This window comes from Protomyctophum bolini (genome assembly GCF_963924005.1).
Source record: "Protomyctophum bolini genome assembly, chromosome: 7".
Classification (NCBI taxonomy): domain Eukaryota; kingdom Metazoa; phylum Chordata; class Actinopteri; order Myctophiformes; family Myctophidae; genus Protomyctophum; species Protomyctophum bolini.
This window is the reverse complement of record NC_137868.1, coordinates 12,347,334-12,369,959: the sequence shown is the minus strand read 5'-3', so window position 1 is coordinate 12,369,959 and position 22,626 is coordinate 12,347,334. Positions and strand designations below refer to the sequence as shown.

The 22,626-nt window shown below is 41.6% G+C and overlaps 1 long non-coding RNA gene across 1 annotated transcript; it reads right to left on the bottom strand.

Annotated features, from left to right (window-relative positions):
- Positions 1-14,711: 14,711 nt before the first annotated feature.
- On the bottom strand, positions 14,712-21,747 carry LOC308318412. The gene is made up of 3 exons (XR_013964358.1): positions 21,597-21,747; positions 17,330-17,597; positions 14,712-16,817 (listed from the first exon to the last, which is right to left on the bottom strand). It is a non-coding gene; the product is annotated as an uncharacterized lncRNA (long non-coding RNA).
- Between the last annotated feature and the right edge of the window lie 879 nt (positions 21,748-22,626).

Sequence of the window (22,626 nt, the reverse complement as noted above, 5' to 3'; positions counted from 1 at the left end):
GACAATAAAATGACAGTAAAGTTATGCTTCTCCATCTCTTATAACTTTTGCATGAGTCGTGTTCTATTTGAATAATAATAATAATAATAACCCAGATCATACACACCTGTAGCCGGAGAAGGAGAGACAAAACGGATCCCCTTACAGCCAGCACTTCTCTTGTCTCCCTGTGAATCTGCACTGTATGTACATCGTGTTAAACTCTGAGTATACACATGTAACTAAATGGACCTCTGTGTCCATTTGGTTACATTTGTTACAAATGGGTAAATTAACACTGAGGATTTTACTGTAGACTACTCTATATACTGTATATCCCAGGCTGAAAACAGTGCCAATCACCCTTTGTCATAAAGAGCAAATTTCAGTGTTAAAGGGGGGGGGGGGGGGGGGAATCATAAAACATCAGGCCTATATTTATATCGGAGACCTCACACATCACTGTAGTCTTCAGAAGGAGCTTAGGATAAAAGACTCCTGTTTCCTCTAGTAAAGTAGGTCTAATATGAGGAGGCCCTGAGGCATTTTCTTTACTCTTGTGTTATAGGCTGATGATATAGGTGAGAGAGTACCTTAGGTCACTGCTGGTCCTCAAATCTTTTCATTTCTTAACTTCCATAACTCTGTTACAAACCTGTAAGGGTCCATTTGGAACCCCCTCAAAGACCCCTGTGGGTCCATGAACTCCCTCTTTGAGAACCACTAAAGTTCATCAATGACGCAGAAATATTCAGTTTAAATATAGCCTGCATTGACATTCTAATGCAACGCAATAGATACTGTATATGACCTAGCTTTGGGTGACGACCCACGAGTGTGTGCACCACTGCTTTGGGCGATAGTGTGTGTGCTGCTATTGTGTCGAATGTTTTGAAGCAACCCAAAGTGTCAAATAAACAGAGAGCCTACGTAGGTCATTAGAGGTGATCAGGGCTTATTCCACTTCTTAGCTGTGTGTGTGTGTGTGCACGTGTGTGCACGCTGTCCTCCGGATACTGTGGACTGTATGTCACAGGAGGTGAGGAGGAGTGATGAAAAAGCCACATACATCAAAGCATCTTTTTAGTTGTTGATCACCAAACATTCCAGTGTGTGCGGCACACATCCCCTGTTGCTTTGTGTTCACTTCTCTCACACTTCCAGGGCATCTCCAGTTTCCTGCATCTTAACATCCTCCACAAAATGAGTGGAATTCCATGTGTTGATAGAGGCCTGCCTCGGGGTTGACAACCTCTACTTTATTGTTCGGAAGGGATGAGAGGTGATTCTTTAAATAGATTTTTGAAATGTATTTGTGTGATAATTTAGGCATGTCTCCTTACATGGCTTGTCTCCTTACATGGCTTGTAGTTGTAGGGGTTACGAATGTTTGATTTTGACATCTTAAATGTGCTTGATCCATTGACTACTTAATCTCACTTGACTTAGACCTGAGTTTGCTCTGCACATGGACTGCTTTCTCCAAATCTCTTGGCAAAAATAGCCGAACTACAAGCTCACAACGTGTCGAAACATGATGCATTGTGAGATTGTCGATCTACTATTGTTGGCTAATTCTCCACAGAATATGGTAACTGGGGTTTGAGTGGTAAATGATGTGATAGAATAGAAATCATATTTAAAGTCGATCTGTCCAAGGAGTTGGTTAGGTTATGATGTTATGTAGGTGTATGGGGACACCTGCTGGACAGCATGGCCATGAAGTCTTCTACTTAGTTCGATTGTATTGGCATTCTATCTCCAGTAGAGGGCTGTATTGAGCCTTCCTCGAGACAGCACACTACACAAAATGCTTCATCATATTTGGGGTGAAAATGTTTACCCAATACCACAGAACTGGTGGCTATAGTGTCATTACAAATTAACATCTCTTTGACTTAGTATCTAGCACAATTATAGTACAAATCTATTTGTACGCATGTATCTATTATAATACCCCATCCTGGAGGCCCATCCTGTCCTAATAGTGGAGTTGGTTTTGTTCTAACTTCTAAGCCACAGGCCAGGTTTGTTTAGCACCACCAGTGGTACTGAAGGTTGACAGGGAGAACCAACTTGGATACCACAGTATGGCTGTCTGCAGGTCTGCCATTCCCAGACAGCACGTCGTCACCCTGGCCAGCCAACCACAGAGCTCTGATTATGGCCTTGATGCTGTTTTGCCCCTGAGCCATACTGTGTTATGTGTACTGTGTGTGCATGCCTTACCAAAGCTTTAAGTGTCGTGACTCGTGTGTATGTGATGTCTGCACAATGTCCATTCGTGCCCCCAAAGATACGTCTATCTGCCTACCCTAAACTTGGATCACCACGTTTGGGTTCACTGGGGCCAAAATGGTCCCCAAGTCTCAAGCACAAAGGAAAGAATGCCTCGCACACCAATAGACAATCCACAATAAACACTTCCTGGATACTTTAAAACAAACATAGAAAGGGGTCAGAAGAGCATACAAAGCATAGCACAGAATATAACGTCCAGCCAGGATGCTGGATTATGTGGAGTACCAAGTACAATAGTGTTGGACAAGAATGCTGGAGGCAAGGTGTTTAGCAATTTGACCTAATGAAGTCATTCTGAACCTGGAGAATATGGTATCCACATGAAAAAGTTTCACGGTGATGTTTACTGTTAGGCCTTGTGTACAGTTACATAAGAGTAACATCTTATTTATTTTATTTATGTTTGGTTCCTCAGACATAGCAGTAGTGCAGAAGAATGATTTAATTATACTACTATGTTGTATTGGGGTGCACACGCAGATCCGACACACCAGTAGTATGTCGGAAACTAAAGCCTGTACCCATTGTAGGCCTGGTTTGTTTTGGTTACAGCCTGTCTTGTTATGGTTCAGCTTGTACTTGAAGCAGCTAGTACAGTATTGTTTGATCCCTGTGCTCCTTGGCAGATCTACCGTACCACCAACCTGAGTGTTATTGAATACTTCTCCCCATGACCATGATATCATGTAGGCAGGCTACATCACCATCTACAATACTGTCTCGACTCCTATTGCCTCATCAATTCACTGAAAAATAAATAATAATTTAAAAAAGCAAATGTATCAAGAAGAATAAAAAGTAGTATAAAGAGAACAGTTTTGACTGCTTACTGTAGGGATTTGGGGGGGAGCAACATACTGTTATAATGTCACATTTTAATTAGAGCTGCAGCTGTTACAGTAATCTAACGATTTTAACACAGTTTTTATCTTGAGGTGAAAGGAACATGAGTGCTTATGATGTGTGAATGGAAATGTTAGCTTATCATATAAACACAGTCATTGACTGTCTTCCATACAAGGGTTACTATGATATGAAAACCTGCATCTCCCGTCCGTCAGTAAGTCACCCACGTAACCATATGTTAATCTGACCTCATCAAACCGCATGTACACTCAAGACACCCTCCATATATGGCCAGTACAGAATTCATTCCATATGTTGATCTGAACCCCCATGCCAAAGCGCCAGTGCTCGTCAGCAGTCTGCCGTCACCCAGGCGGATGCGTGCACGCGACCTCTGTCGCTTCTCGCCTGCAGGACGTCTTACTGGTTTGTAATATATTCAATAGTATATATATATATATATATATATATATATATATATATTTAATTGAATATACACAGACATACACATCCTGTATGTTTGTATGTCTTTAAATATAGCAACAAAGTACAGTAATACATGGACTATTAAGTCCAGTTGGGCTGCAGCAGTTAACCAGACTAATCAAAGTCTATTAATCCTATAATGATGCTATGAGGTTGTTGATCCACATTCCCAGATAGCATAAAGCCAGTCAATTGTTTGTGTTCGCTGGTGCGCCCACATGTAATGCACATTAACACACTTGATGCACAATTGTATTGGCTTGATGTGTCCACAGCCCTATGAGAAGCAGTTAGTTATAAATGCTCATCCAGGCTCAGAAAGAATTGGAGAAAATGATGATGATGATGTACGATGATTAGAGTGCCCCTTACTTCACACCGGTGTGATTTTTAATAATTAATTTGCCTGATTATTTTGCCCTAGAGTGATCTGTTTTGTTTTATATCTGTCTTTTTATATTATGTACTGTTTTCTTTAATATGGACCCACAGGTCTGAAATTATAATAATAATAATAATAATTATTATTATTATTATTATTATATAAGAATTTATTCAGTTAACCAAAACGTAATCGTGTCTTGAAGAAAATGGTAATCGATAGAATAATGGCTAAGAAAACAATCTATAAGTGCAACCCTAATGTTAATGTCACATTAATGGCTTGAGGGTTTCACTTTGCCATTTTAAGTGAACTGTGTTTCTATGTATATCATCTTACTTAATTCAAGCTCTGTCTTCTGGTAGCTATTAAAGAGACTGGTGAGGAAGGTTTTCTGCTCTGCACATCTGTCTTGATGGTAAGAGTGAATACTGTTACTGTACTTGTGATTGAAATTGGTTAGGATTTTATGGACACTCGTGTGGGAGCCGTCTGTCTGCTTGTCAGCATTAGACAAGTCATCAATGACCTTTTCTCCCGTGTGGAGTAATCTGTTGATTTAGGCAGCATTCCCGGGCCATACCACACGGACGCAACCTGGCAGAATACCTTCTATTGTATTTTCTATTGTGTGGTCCCCCCTGCTAACCCACATGTGTCTCTCGTCCCCTGAACCTGACCACTTGTGCTGGCCAAATGCATTCCACATTTTCTCCCCTCCTGTGCTGTCATTGGTCTGCACACATGAGGCTATCCTTATAAATGGGACACAGCAGGACGTGGACTCTTGAGCTGACAGCCTGGCCAGAAACAGCTTGCTGGAAATGGAGACTCCATCACTCAGTCAGTCGAGCAGCCATCCAGTCAGTCAGTCAGTCAGTGTGTGGCTTCATATGACATAATGCCTGATTCTGGTTCAACCCAGTACCCATAGTGTCCAGAGTGAATAGGGCCGGGGGGCCCATCGTGGTGCTGTGGTGAGCCACAATTGTGCGGTGAGCAACCCTCTTATAAGTGGCAAGTTCTGAAGAGTTGCCTTTGTTTACTGTGGCTGCATCACGGTTTTGTTCAGCAGAATGAAATCAAGTCAAATGTATTCATGAAACGCTTTTTAGCAAAGTAAGTCACAAAGTGCGTTATAGATTGATGTCTTGTCCACATGCATCATCATTGTGCGGAAGTGCACGTTTTATTAAGAACACATTTGGCAGTGGGAAGGAGAGTAGAGCAAGAGGACTGGAAAGAAAACTACTTTAAATGTACGAACGTGCACCTGTTCACCTGTACCAGGTTGTCAGTTTGAACCGCTAGCTAGCCTATGCATTGTAGTCAGTTTGTGTTAGTAAGGTAAAAGCATGCCTAAAATGAAAGAGGAAATGAGGAATAATTAAGTGTAGAAATGCAAAGGGGGGTCCAGCTGGTGTTGGACTAAATCAGTCACCCACCACCACTTAGGGTTAGGATTCCCGGCAGTGATGCCTCCGGCTTGGCTGGGTGCTCCGATAAACACAGTGTTGGTAGACGGTAGGACACGGAAGCCGGCAGGACACTGTGTCCTTGTCACTGCTGCACTAGTGATTTCAACTGATTGATCAGGGTGCCTGTTCAGCAGGGAACGGAGCTGAGGAAGATACTGTCTGTGACCCTCCATATTACACTCTCCTGGAGTCCTGGGGAAATTCACATAAAAAATAAGTGGCTGTCAACTCTGTGTGTATCAGTGGAGGTACAGTATGTGGTTGTATACACACTCTGACAGGTACCAGTCAGTGTACACATGGGGGGTAATTGGCATCTGTGATTTTAGACTCTACAAGCTGGAAAGGGCAAGATTTTGCCATGAAAAAACTAACAAAAAACTATTTGCAGTAATGCCACTGTATACTGTATGCCAATATCAAATCTGTGCGAACTTGAACTACTTGGCCGTCTTTTTTATGCACACTCGATTACATTTATTTAAATAATTTTGTTCATTAGTATTGTAACAGAGCAGGATCCCCCCTTGAAATAGCAAGTTATCCTACTCAATCAGCTGTTGCCCTGCCCAGCTGTTAGACAACTAGCAATTCCAGCGTAGTCCCTCTGGGTTAAAATATGAACAGCAACAGCTGATGGGGGGGCAGCCCCTTCCTGGTAATGGCAACGAAAACCATAAAGCGTGTGCAACATCTGACAGTATTTCCTGATAAGATCTTGAGGAATTGTTTTCATGTTGTATTGTTTTTCTTAACAATACATGGCGTCCCTGTAGGGTATGGGAACGTAACAGTTAATGCATGACAGAGTGACACTAACATGGGGTCTAATTCCCTGTGAATATCTGACATCATGTTGAGGTTGGCGTTGGCGGAATATTTCACTATGTGAAAAGTATTTTGTATTTATGGATGTAAATTGGCACTGATCAGTCCAGTGGTTTGTGAGATTACCCACAGACACGAACACTCTTCTAGAGTAGATGCACTGTAAATGGCATAGTATTTTGAAAAATAATATGGTGATACTCAGCATTGACAAACAGTGCCCTTGTGGGCATGTTGACTAGTGTAGTTATGGTCTGTTTCCTTTGGACAAATATCGATCTTTATAATGCTTCACATATCAAGTACAGTTGTTTTTTTTACACGCATAGATTATGAAGTAAGACCCCATTTGAACACATGAGTTTCTCATTGACACTTCACTTAATCAGGCACTTGCTTGTTGTTCAAACTGTTTATTTGTGTTTATTTTGTTTGGAATTATTGCTTTGTATTTTTGGGAGAGTGTAGAGAGAGACCGGAAGTGATGGTAGGGAGGGAAAGATGAGCAACACATGGCTTGGGCTGGAATTGAACCGGAGATGTGGTAACCATATTGTTGGCGTGCTTACCATTCACCCACCCATGTACTGTCAAACAGACAGACGTTTGTTCATGGCTGGAGGTGGTGCGGTATCGTGGTGTCATGCACTTAGTGGCATGAGCTGTGATTGGTCTACTTTTGTAGATATTATATACACATACAGACATCTTGTAAAAAATTACACCAACCAGCACATTTCTTGTGCATGCTGATAGTTGGCCCAGGAAGTAAATCCCTGAATATTTTATTACCTTTAGAACCTTCATTTTACACTGAAAGTCAAAGAGGGTCAGGTCAGACTGGTCTGAAACTTAGCCTCAATAAGTAAACGACTGATGTCATAGTACTGACGTTATAGTACTGACATAACATTTCACATTATATTTGTTTAATTTCACGTATGTTTAATTCATGTTAAAATGTCATAGTAAGTTTTCCATCAAATACAGAGGTAGGCCTACTATACGACAAATACTCTACTGGGCAACACATATTTCTCTTAATGCATATAATAATAATAATAATTATTCTCTCTGCTCGTCCCTGTTTTGCTTGGTTTCTCAGTTTTTTTTACAAAATAATGTAAATCCTCTTGTGCCAACTTTGGCATAAAATCCATTTTCTATAATCATGTCGTAGATAATTATTATTTAATTATAATTATTAATTATTAATTAATTATTTCAATTTATATTATATTGTAATCATGTTATTTTTAAATTACAGTTATATGTACTGTACGTTGTTACCTTGCAAATTCTTTTGTATTGTTTTTAAATTGTGATAAATCAAATCAAATGTCATATTATCAAACATCTGAAAAACGGAGTCAATCTTGGCTAAACTACACTACAACGTTGATTCCTCTTCAAGATAAAAGCACTTGAAAGGAACTATGGTTGTTTTCATCCTTCTTAACATCTTGCTCAGCTAATTGCAGTACAAATAAGCCAAATTACCGATGCTCACATGTGGTTCTTTTTTTATACACCTTTAGTTTTCAACATTGCGGTGGTAAGGACCAAACACACGATTGATGTAAAAAACACGGCCATTTATGGAAAATCTGTCCCTTTCCCGTACATTTTGACCACATATACTGAACTGTACATGATATCTCGGTAAATATGTATCAAACTCATTATGCGTAAACATCCGTATCCGTAAATTTCAACCACATATACATAAACGTAGACTCCACGTTTATTGTACAGACAGTATATGTGGTCAAAATTGTGTCGACAACTTACTGACCTCCACTTAAGCAAGAAACAAATATACTGTTGCACTCACGGAAAACAATAAACAGACAATAGACCATCTGGTTAGCCCTGGGGTGAAGTTCCTACCCTTGTAGAGACTGGCATCTCCACAGTGCCTCTGGCTTGGCCTGGCACTCCAATAAACTCAATTGGCCATGTTGGCGGGTGGCACGCCAGATAGGGAGGGCGACCTCAGTCGCTGCACTATAGTGACTCCTACAGGTTGGTCAGCAGGGCATACAACTGGAAGGGGTCATGCAATAGCCAGGGGTCATGAGGGGTCATCACGTATGTCCAAATGTGTCCGTGGCAAGACTTGGCCTCTTTCTATAGTTTTTGCACAACATTGTGATAATCTTATTTTGGTGCTTCAGTAGGCAGGAACTGGGGGTGGCAATGAAGGACCGGGAAGTCTGGCGTATAGCATTGTGGAATCCATGATCTCGACCGCGGTCGAAAAATGATGATGATTTTGATCATAAGACCTAATTGCTGAATGTCAGTCTTTACAATTTACATTATGTATGACACATTAGGAGTCCACTAGGACCCCCATAACTCTGAGTGTACAAATGGAACAATTTGTACTTGGAACAATTTGTATCAAAAATGTGTTCCAAATGGACCCGTTGGTTCTGGTCATTTAGGGCTCTTGTGTGTTTGTGTACTAATTTTGTATGTCCGTGGCAGAATGTCCACCACAAGCCAGCATGGCATGTTCCTCCTCATATATTACACCCTCCTGGTGACACTGCCCTGTGCTGTGCACAACATGAGAGTATTTATAAGAGAAGACACAAGGACAAAGACAATCAGTAGAGTATATAGTACTTGAATGAAAAATTCGGGATAGTAGTCAAATGAAGAGGAACGGCAGGGCAGAGTGTGAGACTCAGTTTCAGCTTCAATAGAGAACACACACACACACACACACACACACACACACAGCATCAGCAGTTACAATCCGTGTGTACATCACGTGCCAACCAGTGATGTGTAATCGTGAATTTAGTAATGGTGTCAAATTAAGCCCAACAATTATCTATAATTACCATGGTGGGTTGGTCCTATCGCTCATCAACACTGATTATTTGTGTTCGGACAGGCTGGGTGCTATGGGGGTTTCATCTTAGGTGGGGAATGGAGAAAATGACTCATACTGTATGCTGTGTGCAGCGTGAGCATGCCTATTCTCTAAATGTCTGCTCTGCAAGTTTGTGTGTATCAATATATCCAATGATGCCACAATGGGCTGCATAAAATAATGATGTATGTGCAACCTGTAAGAAGCAAATGACAGTGATCATCATCACAGAAAACTCAACAGTCATGAATTATTACAAAAACATATCTAGGGAAAAATTGATGTAATAATTAACATAGAGCTGAGGGCGATTTTAAAAGGGCCTTCTAAAACCTTCAAATTCTCATTGATTGATAGATTTTTCTTTTATATATAATTATGTTGTGACATGTATAGCAACAATGAGACACAGAGGTAGCGATTTTAAAAACGCCTTCTAAATACTGAACTAAGTTTTCTGAAATGTTTCAAGTATTAATTAAAAAATTACAAAAAGGTTATGCTGCTAATATACTGTACTGCACATAGCAACAAGAACCTCAAAAGTGGTTCCCATCCTGAAGGTGTAAAACACCAAAAGGGATTCCCGCATAAAATGCTTCACTGGAAAGATTGATTTGGATCATTATAACTAAAAACCTGAATATTCTTGGGATAGATAGGTGCTTTGGAGGGTGTGTTTGCATGTGTGCATGCATACGTGCGTGACAGCGTGTGTGTGAGAGCGAAAGGGGGTTTAGTTGGAAGCAGCTGTGGATTTGGCTGCATGCCTGTAAGAGCTCCTTACTGACAGCCAGTGTTTCGATTTGTAAAAAAGAAATAATAATAAAAAACAGAGGGGTGGACATTGTCTTAAGCACTTGAGCCCTATATACTTCATCGTACGACAAATAGCAAAAATAGACCATCTACAAATTCACAAATTCTGTCAAATTTTGACATTTGCCTAAACAGCGCTCGAGACCTTGACTCTCCTTCATGAGACTGTATCCACCTTCGCTATTTTCATTGCTCCTCTGGTGCCAGTCAATCACGCTGAGAGCAAACATGTGAGCATTATGCCACGCATCCACACAAGCACCTGTAAACGCAACCATGGACATACAGTACACATGCAGGCATGCAAACACGCTTACACACGGTGCTTACTTTATGCACAATAAATGCAGACATGACCCAAGTGCACTTTTATCGCAGAAATAGAATGAAAATACAACAAGCACACATGCGTGCGTGGCTCATGTGCGCGCACACACACACACACACACACACACAGCGAGATGAATACACAATGCAGATGAATTCCCCAGATGATCCCATTATCATTTATCCTCCATTCAGGACAACCTTCACGGGGCCTGAGCTATGGACCTGTGCTCCCACTGGACCACGTTGAAGGATTGTATCCATTTTCTCTACAGCAAAACCTCAAACACAACAACAGTTAAGTTAGTCATCACGGTCTGCCATAACAACTTGATTTGTGTCATAGTTGGAGCAACACACGCACACGCACAAACGCGCGCGCGCGCACACACACACACACACACACACACACACACACACACACACACACACACACACACAGCACCACACTGTGCAGGGAGCATACTGTTGCTGTTTGACAGAAACCTTGTATCTCCATATATGAACTTTTTATTATTTATTATATTTTATTATTACATCTGTGAACCCTGTACTAAGAAGAAGTAAAAACATACCCGGTTTCCACCGGACAGCGACAATACCCTTCGACGGCCGACTCATCAGTTGGACAAGGAGAAATCTCTCTGGGTTTGGGAGATCCCTGGATCTTTCTGAAATGATTTATGAGGCCAAATCACTCATAGCGCTCACTTCCTGTCAGTGAAATCTCCAGACGTCCTCCTCTGTTTTATACTGTCACGTCCCATCTAGATGGCTGGCTGTGGAATTTAGTGTGCGGCTGGATCAAGTCTTGTCCACACATGTGTTTCACTGCGGGAAGTTCTGTGCCATCTGAACTCTTCATTTAGTCTTTAACCACGGCTTTTTCAAGGGTTTTTATGTTGCATTGCCTCTCCAATTGCCTGGTCATCTCTCTTGGTCGTCTGTGACTTGAACCGGTTTGCACTGAAATGTCTTTCATGCTGCACTGGTCAAACTCTTCAACTGGAATTTAGTTGGCCCAGTCTTCCCTTGATGAAGCCTTTCCTGATGCCACAGTGATATTTTACTGCCTACTGGTCAGACAACAGAAGATCTTGCAATTTCACTTGCGCGAGAGTTTTGCAGTAAAAAAAGGGAATAGAACAGAGAGTGGGAGTGAGGCCAGTAGTATTTCTGTGACTCCAGTATATGTATGCATCCTGAATGAAAGGTCCCGTTCTCTTTTCTAAATAGCAAATTAAGTTGAGGCCTCTGAGTAGTGCCATGCTCGGGTGAGATTTATTGATCTGCAACAGCCCCTGGGCTCCTAATTGGCTGTCTTGGAGCTGACCCGACCCATGATGGTTCTCTCAGCTGCCACCCCCTCAAAATGGCTTCCCAGCCACAACGCTGCGGTGTGTTAGGTTTGCCCAGCACTTTTCATAGTGCTCGGCCGTAAATCCTCCCTTTCTCTTTCCTACAATCTCCCTCTCCCTTGCCTCTTAACGTCTCCATTACCCAAGTCGTTTTGTCAGCACACCATTGGGCGTAACAGAATACCATGCTAACCGACATTTAGGTCATTTCCTCATCTTACGACCAGATATTACAGTGCCGCGAAGGTAGCCAGGGTTGCCAGTTTGGAGTGCTGGGTTGCCAGATTGGGGACCCGGCTAATCTAATTAGAGAGTGAAGGAAAGAGGCCCACGAGGCCCGCGGGATTGGGGCCACGATGGAGCCAGGAGTGGTTCCCCCTTCTTAAAAAGTCAGCGCCGCAAAATACAATGTGGTAATGTCTGAGGACCTAATTCTTCCGGAGGAGGGAGAGAACAGGGCTCTGTCCTGCAGGCGGCCACATCCCTTGCTCTGACTTCAGAGAGAGAGACGAGGGGGTTGTGGGCAAGAAAGAGAGCCTGGGCATGATTTATGTCCTGCTGTGTAGACACAGAAATAAATCCAGCAGTGTTGTGCAGAGAGTGAAGCTGGACGTACTGTACGTACATCCTGGAAAGCACAGGGTCAATTCTGAACAGGCTCTTTTGAAAAAAATACAAATAAAAAAATCCCAAATGAGCTATAGGCCTATTCTCCCTCCAAAGCCAATGGTTTTGTTTTATGTCATCAAGCCTTTTTATGATTAGTTCCCGTTCTTTAAAAAGGGTGTGTGTGTGTGTGTGTGTGTGTGTGTGTGTGTGTGTGTGTGTGTGTGTGTGTGTGTGTGTGTGTGTGTGTGTGTGTGTGTGTGTGTGTGGGGGGGGGGTCTCTGTCTAAGTACTGTATATGATATATTAGGTTCTGTCTTTGGAGTTGAACCCTGGGCTCTCTGAGTTGATAATGAGGTCTGCTGCAGTCGTGAATGCTTTGATAGTAGTGTATGGGAGGCCTCATTAAAAAAGCACTACTAATTTGACGCGTAGGAGTTATTGCACTTATCACCCCACACCACACACAAGGGATCTGTCTCTTAGCAGTTTGGTGTCTGCTGTTGAACACATTTTTGCACGCAGACACGAACAGACGCACGCACGGACACAGAAATACTGGCGGGGACACACACACACACACACACACACACACACACACACACACACACAGACCTCCAGGTGGCCAAGAGCTGTGCATATATTTCACACACTTCATGCTACGATCAATTTCACCTTGCATGCGTCCTGTTAAGTGTGCAACTTTTACAAGGGCTAGAGATCAATTTCAGACCCCCATGAGAAATCCCAACTTCTTTCCATCTCTACAGAGTGAACCTGATGTTGACCAGTAAAACGATCAGTGGGTGTTTTTAGGTGTGAACTTTTGTACCCACTGGGAACGCAAATGTTCAAACACACAGAACTATATAATATACACATGATGATGAATATGATTGTGAAAATGTCTTGCCATATTGTAGAAACCAACTGTTCAACATAGTAAATGAACAGAAATAATTTTACTGGCAAATGAAAGCAGATGAAACAGTGAAAAAAAGCGCAGGTGAAGGGCTACCTTGCTCTGTCTTCTCTGGGTGACATGTAATTCTGAGGCAGGCCTTCCCTCTTGTCTCTTTACAATTTCTCCTTGTTCGACTAATTGGGATTCGTTGTGATTAAAGCCGCCAGATGCTCTGGCGAGCATTGTAAAAAAAGAGGGAAAAAAGGACCAAACCCATAAACTCACAGCTCTGTTTCTCCCGACAGCTCTTTCTTGTGGAGAGCCCCAGGAATGTCAGCCATCTTACCATCAGCACAAGACGCCACAAATACTCGATTTTAAAATGTGTTTACAGTGAAACGTCCCACTAATGTGGTACAGATTTATTACCTATTTACTCTCCGGCTTGGCTCAGGCATTTGTTAGTCCAATTTCTGATCACTTTGACTACCTCATGCCAGACCGCGGCATGTAAACACACCACATGCAAGCTGGATAAGAGGAATGTATGTGTTAGTGTTTGTGTGGGTGTGAGACTGAGACTGTGAATCTGTGTATTTATGCCAGTGTGCATGTCCGTGTATTTGTATGTGTTTTCTTGCCTTCAAATACAGTATGTGTTCTGTTTCATGCTCTCTCTGTGTGTGTGTGTGTGTGTGTGTGTGTGTGTGTGTGTGTGTGTGTGTGTGTGTGTGTGTGTGTGTGTGTGTGTGTGTGTGTGTGTGTGTGTGTGTGTGTGTGTGTGTGTGATTATCACATTGTAATCAGCCTCCAATGAAAGGTCAATCAGGTGTAAGGTAAACATGGCAAAGTTGTCTAATACTGTACACTTCATTAAGAATGAAAATGGAGATGTCTGCTCTGCCTGATCACTGCTTGGCAGAAAAGGCACTGTAGTATTTACACCAGTCGTGAGAAATATCTCCAATCTTACATCAGGCCATTGAATGTCAAATTAATATATGTCTAGTATATACTGTATGTGTGTAGATTGACACGTATAGTCTCCTGTACATATCTTGCACAAGCCCTAGATTGCAGTATGAGGGCCTGTTCTACTTGTACATTTCCTGTATCACTAAGTTCTCAGGTCTTGACTGTAGTATACCTATGCCACCAAGACATTCCTAAGCATTTATTGTACTTGGCACATGAGATGATTCTGATTCTGATGAGGTTTATTTATCGAAGAGAGAGAGGAAAATGGCATCATGATGAGCATCAGTACCGCCACTGCTGTGAGTCAGAATGAGCAATGGGGTGGTTTGCGCTTAATTGTTTGTGTGCTTTCTCCTCTAATTGAAAGTGGTTCCATGTTAGTGAAATATGTTACAGGTCAGGAGAGTCGGCATAATAAATGCTTTGTCTGATGGACGTTGAAAAAACAAGAGTTACCACAGGGAGTTTCAGTATAAAGAGTTCTGATTTGTATTCACAGAGTGTGCAAAATACAACTTTAAACAGAGTCCAGTGTTTATTTGTTCAGCAGTTTAGTTGGATTGTATTTTTCATACATTCACAATAAAAACAAAACACATTAAAACATCAAAAGATGATTATTTATATGTGGTCTACACCAAACAGTACCAGGAAATGTTATACACGCTGCAAAATAAAAAATGATAAATAAGGAGGTTCACATCAAAAATGAAATACAGCCACATGAAAGGTAGATTGAGGTCTAGTCGATTGGGGTCGTAAAAGTTTCGGTTATATTGTTTAACCTAATTGCCTTGTTTGTCAATGGTTATTATTACCAAACTTCTCATAACTTAATAACTTAATCTTAAATTAATTCATATTCCGACTGACAAGATTAGAATAAAACCTGCATTTATAGCCTACTTGTTTTATACGTGGCCTGATTTTCGGAATCTTATAAGAATATCGACTTATTAGAACTTTTGAATATCATTAATTATGGCCTTCTATGAACGGTGATCATTTGTGCATCAGAGATCAGCAAGATCCAAAAGTAGGATATTTTCTTCTAAATGGACATCTCCAAAAATACAGGTCTATATTTCAAACTAGTCCTGTATGAGCATTTTGTCAGTGTGAAGATGCAATGTTTTTTCTTGTGAGAAACGTTTTTTAAGATCCAAGTGGCTGTCTACCGCATTGTTTCCTGAGTGGGGTTGTTCTGTCTCCCCCACGCTGAAAACCTCCCTATTGTTTCCTGCTGAATGACTAACGGTGCCAAAGTAACTGTCACATCACTGGCCTTTCCAAACCTTCACACCTCGTTTGGTTCTTTGTATCTTTACTCTTAAATCCATAAATCGTGTCTTGGTTGTTGTGTTTCTTTCCCCAGTAGTCACATCTTGTGTTATATTTTGCACATTTGCAATTTGTTACATCACTTTTGCTTCTAAGCTGCAGCATGAACTTGTTACTGTAGGTCGGCTGCCCTATACTCCTGAGATAATCTTTGAGAAGTTAAAGTGATATGCTCTTTGCCTCCTCCCAGCACTTGGAAGGAATATTGAGTCATCTGGTAACCTACAGAGATACATACTGTACGGTATACCCTATGGTATTATATATAACTTACTCTGATCTTTCGCAAGAAGTGAGAACAAAAGTGTTGAAGAGGCTATCGCAATGATCCCCTCAACCTCTGGGGTGATACTCTGTTGTACGTCAGTGTCGTGTGCCGAAAATAGCAGATCTAGAAGTTCACAATACAGCGAAGCAATTGTGGCCTGGTAAATCTCTGCTATTTTTTTGACACGCAACAATGTCATATGATATGACAAAGTATAAATCAGGCTTTAATATGTACTGTAGCTTCATAATTTACATTTACATCACTGCATTGTCTGTTCCTGTGTGCTGCTGTTTCTATGGGGTCATGGGTGGATTGTAGCCTTCCAGCAGGAAGTCCCACCTCCTCCGCCTCTTCTTCTGCTTTAACGAAGCCCCTGGGAGGTTTCGGAAAGCCCTGGAACTAAATGCTGTCCGTCCCATCCAAGCCCCCACCTCCTCTTCCATTCCGCCGGTCTTGGACCAAACCCTACATCCTGCACACACCACACTGTCACCATGACTACTACTACTACATACAGGACAGCATAGGGTCCCCTTTAAAGGCAAATATGATTTCAACAGATGTCAATGTGAGCTTCCCTCACACATCATATTTCAGCCATCCATGAAAAAAATATAGACGGTAATGTTTTGTATTTCATTTAGTTGCATACCGAACGACTCATCCATTATCAATCAGTCCTGCACAACACAGCAGCTATCTTTTTGGTGCCACCAATACATGAAAACACAGGAAATCGGCACAGGTTTAGGTCATCGTTCAAAACAACCCATCCTAACCCCGTCCTCATAAAAGGGGGATTTCTTGCACCCAGTACAGCGTGCCTTTTGTATCCTCCTATTGTTCTGGCCATGCGTCATGTCCATGCTCTGGACGCTTCAGCTGAAGCCAGATACGGGTCTTCTCCTGACGGAGACACGGGATTGTTCTGGACCATGGTAGGGGAAATGCTTGGGAACTCCTCTTCCCAGCGTGAGAGTAGACCGAGCGCACAACAGCTCCCCGGAGGCCCAGCCAGTGACCTTGCTGAGTGAAAAATATGCAGAGGTCAATGGGTTTCTATTGGGCAAGAGCTAAATCTGACTGACACTACGCAGCAATAAACTTTGACTCTGGAGCTGTTCTGAGATGCAACTATTTGTAGAGGGATAAATATCAGAGGACTTATATTAGAATTTCAACAAACTCTTCAAACAATGAAATACAATATGAATAAAAAATCTGTCATGGTATTAGTTTTACTCTGATCTGTCTGATCCATAATATGATATGATTCTCTTAAAGTATCAGTTATGACACGTTTAATCATACAGTTAAACGTACATCAAATTAATACATACATATTAAGTCTCCCATTCATCTCCTGAATGTTTGAATGAGACAGCAGACTATCCTGACCCGCCATACCTCAGAGGTCAATCTTGTACAACATCAGCCATAGCTGGGTCAGTGGGGGATCAAAACCGGTATTGCTATAGTTGTATGTCATGTATGTACAGTACTTGTATACCATACCCATACCCCCTTTCAACACCCACCAGCAGAGGTCAGCGTTCTCCTGCATACTTCAGTGACCTGTGAGAGGGGAGATTCAGCCTTGGGGCCTTGACTCATGGTGTAGAGTAGAGAAAGCTTCACTGACAAGAGACAGCAAAGAATCCAGTCTCAGTAGAACAGGCTGCCCTGAGACCTGACTGCTTGGGCCACAGTGTCATTTGCAGCTTGGGAAAAGTTCATGCATCCATGGATATGAGTTTTATTAGTCCCAGTGTGATTGCAGCTGCAGGTCACTTTTTCAAGAAGCTCCTGCAGTCAAGAAAGCAGTGTCAAACAAAAGACAGTTACAGAAAAAGTCCAGGCAGTGACTATAAAAGGTATAACTTCCAAAACAAGTGTTATGTTGTCATTGAACAGCTATGGCGCTACAGCATGACCGTTGCTCAAGATCAAACCAATGTTGCAGAGTCTGAATTGAGTGTTAATGAGCTTCACCAGCTCCAACCCACTGACTTAACGTTAGTCATGAGTGCCTATCTGAGAAAAGAGGCTGGTTGGACACACAGCAACTATAGGGAATCAACCCTCTGGGAATCATCCAGAAAACCCCCAGGAACCTAAAGAGAGAAGGAAGCCGTTAAATCATAAAAGGTTGACTTCACTCTTTAGAATTATTAGGCTTATTGAAACAGCATGTTTAGGCAGGACCATCAGAGAGATGCTGAAGTGATGCAATATGGTCAGAGTTCTTCCAGCACTGTTGGACGAAACCCTGACTTGTGGGCGTTTGAAACAAATTGCATTGTGAAACAGGAGGCATAGCATGGGTTGGGGGGGCTGGGGTGGGGTGCTGAGGCAATCGAAAAAATAAAAGCACTAATGGTCCCATTCACAGATTGGGGAGTGCAGGAGTCTGGAGCCGCTCAACGCCTGGCATCCATTCACACATGAGACCCTTGAAGGCAGCAAAGTGTGTGAGGGGGGTAAAATGGAGGAGGACATTTACAAATTTAGTCTGGGAGGAAACGGGCTTAGCGCTATTGGGTAATGTGCATGGCTGGCTGGAGCCGGGGCCTTTTGGTTTTGGTGGTTGCACCAGGTCCAGAATTAAATGAAGGTTTTAGTGGGGGACCCTGGGCTGTTTGAGGTGTGGTCTGCCTTGGTGCTAGGTCCTGTACAATATCACACACGTCTACCCAGGCTCCAGTGCCTCCAAGCTAAAGGCAGAGGGGAACCATCACGCTATCCACAAGGCAGCCCCAACCACCCCCATTATAGATGATGATCTCACTCTGGCTGTCTTTGGCCATTAAAGCGACAGAAATGGCCACCTAAGAGCTGAACCGGTACCGTTTTCTCAGTGACTTGCATTACATTATGAATGTATACTGCAAGTCACTGGATCAAAATTTAGACATTTTTCTTTTAAATGTTATAATTCAAAGCAGGAAATATTAATGCCCCTGAATCCAGCTATAAGATTTCTAAAACAAAACCAAAGACATAGATGGATATAAAATGATGTAGCCTATATAAATTGTATTGTACCTTTTTTACAGTATGCTGCTATGTCAACACGAAATATGAAAGCAAGCCAGACGTTTTCTCATACATTTTTTATATTAAATAAATGTATATCATTTTCCACTTCATTTAATGTAACAAGTGGTTCATGTATTCTCTTTCAAACTAAATTAACCAATAAACATTATATATATTCGATATTTCTAACTGCCTTTATGTTCTTATGTAGTAGTGTTGTTATGTTCAGTAATTTGGCCTAACAACAGGACAACGCAGCTGAGTCTACATTTACTAAGACTACATCATTCATATCTTCAACATCCCACTAACGTCTGTATAGACAGTCTTGGTCTGACAACTGTTATGAATCTGTAGCAGAAGTTAGAAGTGTAAAAAGCAGTGATGAGTGCCTCTCTACCAGAGCCTGACGTGCATGCTGTCAGCACATGCTCATCTTATCTCATTTCAGTATATAACTTTGCACCGGGACACCACCAGGCAAGTGTGTAAATCGTCTGTGAATGTGTAATAATCGTCAATAGTAATATAATAATAGTCAAAAGTAACTATCATTTTAATGGTTGTCAAACTGTATTTTATTTATAAGCTACACCAAATGAAACATGAATTACTTTTGCAGCTGTTACAAGAATTAACAGCATAACTCATTTCCTGAATGATTTATTTCCAAAAGAGATTTATAGACAATCATTATCAATTGTATTAAACAAAGAAAGATTATTTAACAGATAAGACACCCATTCGGGAAATATATCTGTGTTTAATATCCATTTCTCAAATTTCCAATTTTATCCTAGGATGCCTATTTTGAATATTATCATTCAAAAGTGATTTAACAAGAGTTGAATTACTGTTCTAAAACATGAAATAAATGCCTTTTTGATGACATGCTTTATATTTTTAGAGGTGCACAACATGTAATGTACTCTAAAACCTTTCCATATTAGCTGAGGAATAAAATCATATAAAAGTTTAATGACGATCATACACACATTGAGTCTTTTTAAATATCCAAATTATATTATAGACTAGAGGGTTAGATCAAGGGGTTTTGAGTAAAACATATAACATTTTTGAGGCAATAAAATTCTTGCAAAAAGAGGCGGGCAGTATGGACTTTAACGTATTAAAATGTTTGAATACTTTTTCATACTTTAGCCTGGGGATCATTAAATTCTGATAGTCAGTTCTGCTTTTAGAACTCTTATTGTTGTCATCTCTACTTCACTATAAGTATGTCAAACACTTTTAATACCACAGCTTTCCACAAGTATTTCATTTTTTACTGTCATTTTGTTTAGAGGGGTGCTGAGAAACCCTGTGACATATTCCAGTGCTGAGGCCACTCTGATTTCAAATATTATCTTTCACCTTTGAAATGTATTTTTCAACTGTTTTAACGTTTGTTTTAATCATTTAGGATGATACTTAATGAAAATGATGCGATTATATAATGTGCTCACAAATGTCCAACAATCCAATGTTAAGTAAAAGTGTGCAGTTTATAGGTATACTGTAACAAATATTAGACACATTTTAATTAAGTACAGCAAAATACAAATGTATCCTTAAATTACCTTTACTTTAATAGGACATAGATTATTAAACTGGATTTAGAGCCATTAAAATATAGCTAATTAATTCACATTGGCTTTAATAATGTATGTCTATTGCACAAAGGACACTTCTGCAATAAGTATACATTTATTCAGGGACGGAGAGAAGAGTAAATCACTGCCACCCAACAAGCTGCATTTTGACATTTTGAGGCCCCAGTAGGACATGAAACTCACACTACATGACCACTGTACTGTAAATGCAGTTCAAGTAGTGCACAGCAAATTCCGGAGTGTTAATTTAACTCTGAGTGTTTATAAATGGACAGAGTGAAATCATCACCGGTGATTTTCACAGTGCACAGTGGTAAAATCCTCAGTGTTCATTTATCCATTTGTAACTCTGAGAGTGCACAAATGTACCCAAACAGACCCCGTTTGTGCACTCTCCACATTTTGTGCACTCTCTGAGCTAGCGGTACTTCTGCCACAGTCGATCCGCGTGATACGCCCGCAGGCCTCCCCATCATCTCCCTCCCCGGGCCGACATGTATGACTGACAGCCACAGGTTTAGCAGCAGGTATCAAGAGCACCGCTATCTGTCTATTCTGGAGGAACGAGCTGTCCTGTCCTCACGGGGTCCGGTCATGGATCACCACACCCACATCACATCAACGTATGAATCCATACCCTGACCCTGCAGCCTCTGTTCCCCCCATCGCTCGGTTCCAAATCAGGGGACAAAAGTTTCACTCACTCCCAAACCATCTTCTCTTGCCTCTTCTATCTCCTTCTATCCCTTTTTGTACGCACGCACACACAGACGCACGCACACACACACACACACACACACGCACGCATGCATGCACGCACGCACGCACGCACGCACGCACGCACGCACGCACGCACGCACAGACACACACAGACACACACACACACACACGCACACGCACACACAGACTCACTCACTCACTCACTGGTAGATATTGCCTCATAGCCATACGGCAAGAGTGCACAAGGGGCAAAGAGAAGGATTCACTGAGACGCCCTCGCCACAGGGCATCACAGCTGAGAGAATCATGCCAGGATATTGGAACCACATGTGCATTAATACCAAGTCAAGGCCGGAGCCAATGCAGTTTTCACTAACCTGCTATAATAGCCTTAATTTGTAACGTAAACAGCAGCGTCCTGACACTCACTTACCTAAGGAGCCTTTAGCCGGGTGCTGCCTCCCTCCACTCCCTTCCGAGGGTATGACTGGGAGAGTGATAGCACCACAGTTAGAGCCTGCCTCGGCTGTGCTATCTGCTAAAGTCATTTTCTCTCAAAGAGGAATTAATTTCCTTTCTCAGGCAGGCCGTGTACAGTATATGTGGCACAGCCTGTCTGCGTAGCTGGAGTCAAATCCGCTGCTGTGTGGAGCTGTGACCCATTAATCTGCAGCACACGTCATGGGAAAAGTCTGATACAAACAACAGAAAAGTTGATTTAAAATATGTTTTTAATAAAATCATTTATTTTTGTATTCATTTTATATTATTATTCTGTTCATTTAACTCGGACAGTGTGCAAATGTAACCAATGGACATTTGTGTACTGTACACTCTCAGAATTGCAAATTGATAAATAAACAATGACGCTTTTCATTTTCTTTTTTGTTTGTTCATGTAACATAATAAAGCTTCAATATTAGATTATACACTGCAGTACTGGGTTGGGTTACATGGGAGGTTTTCCTTGACGCCGTTTTCAAATGCTTGTGTGTGTGTGTGTGTGTGTGTGTGTGTGTGTGTGTGTGTGTGTGTGTGTGTGTGTGTGTGTGTGTGTGTGTGTGTGTTGGAAATTAGAGCATCTAGACTTGAATCTTTGTCATCATTTGACACATATTGGAGGCGGTCCACTGACACTGAATGTGTGATTGACCTTGTGTAATACCTACATCACACGCACACGCACGCACACACACACACACACACACACACACACACACGCACGCACACACAATTATTTACACAGTATGTATGTTAATTAAGAGACATAATCTAAAATAGTTCTCCTGACACACACGCACACGCACACACACACACACACACACACACACACACACACACACACACACACACAATTATTTACACAGTATGTATGTTAATTAAGAGACGACAGAATCTTAAATAGTTCTCCTGACACACACGCACACACACACACACACACACACACACACACACACACACAC